This window comes from Bos mutus, chromosome X (assembly GCF_027580195.1).
Source record: "Bos mutus isolate GX-2022 chromosome X, NWIPB_WYAK_1.1, whole genome shotgun sequence".
NCBI classification, from domain to species: domain Eukaryota; kingdom Metazoa; phylum Chordata; class Mammalia; order Artiodactyla; family Bovidae; genus Bos; species Bos mutus.
The window spans coordinates 24,133,419-24,136,666 of record NC_091646.1 but is presented as its reverse complement, the minus strand read 5'-3'; positions in this window follow the sequence as shown (position 1 = coordinate 24,136,666).

The window sequence follows — 3,248 nt, the reverse complement described above, 5'->3', positions numbered from 1 at the left end:
AGAGTGGATACAGGTGGAGAGGAGCAAGGGAGCTGAGCCCATGGGGTTGGCAGCCAGGAGTCCAGACTGGCTGGGTGGGAAGGATGCTCTGTAATGTCAGTGTGACCCATCAGGTTCTGTTCTGTCACCGCACCAATGAAGACTGCCTTCTTTTTCTTACTGTTAGCTTAACCCTGAAAAACAATGATATTTACACCATCTCTAATGTGTATTGACAAGGAGAAGGAGAAAAAACCTGAGCAAAGCAACGAGAGAGATCTCTCCCGCTTTCTGGTTAACAGCACAATTGTGGGCTGTTGGAGCAAAGCCATCCTACAAGTAGTTGGTGCGTTCTCATCTCTTACAGTGAAATTTTCCTGTTTATTCCTCCCACTCATGTTCTAGAATTTTATTTATAACACTTTTTGGCCTGCTCTTTAAAGTGTGCTTGCATGCCTGCCTCTGTGTGTGAGAGACTGACTGGGAAACGAAAGTACTCTACTGGGCTTTGCGCTTCTGGAAAGCAGGCCCCACATACATTCCAAGTATTATAATTATGATCCGTTAGGCATAAAGAGATGAAGTATAGACGGTGCCCCTCTGTTCTGGCCGCACCAATCCTCCAGCACCGCCTCCTGGGCTCGTATCCATCCATTCCGTCCCAGGAAGCCCTGTCCACCAGGGCCTGCTGCGAGGCCTGCTGTCTGGGACTGGACCACCCTGACAGGTGACAACAGGTGTCCAGAGAGAGGCCACCAGCACAGCTGGGCACCTGGCACAGAGGTGAACTGGCCTGACAGGAAGGAAGTGCTTCCCAGACCCAACAGGGAGGAGGGCGTCCCCGTGCCCTGGTCTGTGGCTAGTGGCAGGGGCTGCAGGGGGCAGAGGCCTGGAGGAAGGGCGGGCCTGGCCCACACAGAGGCCACAGGGAGCCTGGTGGCTTTCCTGGCTTCCTTTTCAGCCCCAACCGAAGCCTGGACATTCAATCACTTGCCTTTCAGTGGGGTGAGACTCAGAGATGGGCCATCCCTCTGGCTGCAGTTCAGGGCTAGGGGCACTTCTTGGACTGAAGGGAGGCAGAGAGCCACTTAGCACTTAGCCTGGGGCTGGATGGATGCAACTGAGTTTCTTCTTCTATTGTCTCATTATCTGGGTTAACTCATTCATTGCTAGGAAGCAACATGATGTAGAGGTAAGAATCCTATTGATATTTTTGGGATTAGGTAAACTTGTGTTTGAATCCTTGCTCTGCCATTTTGTTCATACATGATCTCAGAAGAGATATTTAATCTTTTGGGCTTCAGTTTCCTCATCTGAAAAATGGGAATAAAAATGAGGCATTCCTCAAAGAAAGGTTGTGAAGCTTGAAAGTGTCTTGAACATAATATACAGATGACAAGTATTAGCTCCCTTCAGTTTTTACATCAGTGCGCCATATCGATTTTTTACAAATCCATTTCAAAACAACATGAAAGATCTATGTCAATTTCTGTTGATCTAAATATTACTTTAATAAATGTACCACTGCCTAGAGTTTTAACCAGCACTTTGCTACAGGGAAATGTGGCTGGGATGACTTATTTTATAGGAGAATCTTATCTGTATACTCAGCATGTTTTATTCCTGTGGTTAGTTTTTTTTTCTGTGTCCTCTTCAGATTTATTTTTCACTGCTCTGCGTAAGAACTCCAGGTTGGACCCAGGCTTTCTTATTTTTGCAGATTAATATTTCTGAACAAGTGAAATACTGATAGTACTGCTTTCATTAAACTTAATAATAATCCTTTCTATTGTATTAAATGAAATATCATATGTAAAGTGGGATAGGGTAGGTATTAAATAATTAGCAGCTGCTATTATAAAGCAGGAGCCAGTAGGGGAAGATACTCCAGGGGAAAGCTTTATCATTCCTCTCCTCGATGGAATGCCAAGATCCACGTGGATATACAAGACACCAAAGGCCTATTCAGCCATCTCACCAAGATATTGAAATACCCCCATCTGAAGTCAATGAAGTCCCAGTGTTATTAACTTGATCATTGAGCCTGAGACCAGAGAGAAAGTGGAGGCTGACCAGCCTTGAGGTCTATTTAATTGCTCCAAACAAAAGGTTAATGAGAAAGTGGAGAGGCCCTTCCTGGGGGGACACAAAGGCAGAGCCCTTCCCTCAAGGAACTTAGAATCTCTGCTTGGCTCACTCTCGTCCCTATTATACCCATTTGTATGTTGTATTTTAAGTGTCCTTAAGTCTCTTCTCAAGAGAGTCGCTAATGGGCCTGTAAATCCATCCGAGACAAGGGCCCTGGCTTTTACTTCTTTTGTTTCCCTCTCAAGGCGACTAGAACTGTACTCAGCAAAGGGCAGAGGCTCAATAGAAGTTACTGACTGTCTGACTTTGGGGACTTGATCAACACGCTAGTTAGAAGCCCCAGCGAAAGTAGTGTTAAATGGCATTCACTGGTGACCCTGGCTGGCTCAGACAAGGCACAAGGAACCACAAAGTGCAAGTATGCCAAGGGCAATCTGGTTCAGAAAGCCAGCCTATGAGCAGATAGGCGGGAGCGGGGGTCAGTGTGCGGCACAGCGTGATGGCTCAGTCATCTCCTTCAGTAGATTGTATATGCTTACTTCTCCAACATGAGCCCAGATTACCTTCTGTGGAATTGAGTCTTTGACAGCAAACTGCCTATTTTTTTAAAATTAAGTTTTATTTATTTATTTTTGACTTTTGGCCACACCGTGTGGCATCCAGGATCTTGGTTCCCCAACCAAGGATCGAAACCACACCTCTTTGAAGTGGAAGCACCAAGTCTTAAAACCGGTGGACCACTTCCATTTGGAAGTCTCCAAATTGCCTATTAAAAGTCTGTATATCTAAGGCTGATTCATGTTGATGTATGATGGAAACCATCAAAATATTGTAATTATCCTCTAATTAAAAAGAAAATTAAAAAATTTTAAAAATGGTAAAGCAAAAGGGAGTGGGGAAGGGGAAGGAGGGGTAGGGGTAGGAAGACTGGGATGTCTATATTGAAAAGCCTGACTTTTTAAGGTATGTTTAATACTGTAAACTTCGGATATCTTCTGCCTGCTACTACTTCCACCACAGTAAAGGGATTTGTGTGATATTTGCTTCTTTTGGCTAAGGAGTCATTGATCATACTAGCCAGAGCAGGACATTCTGGTTGATAATAGAAATTCAGGGGAGCCTTTTTATTGTGGGTGGGGAGGGGTGGGTGTAGAGGAGTGCATACCTGGAGTCAGGGAGGA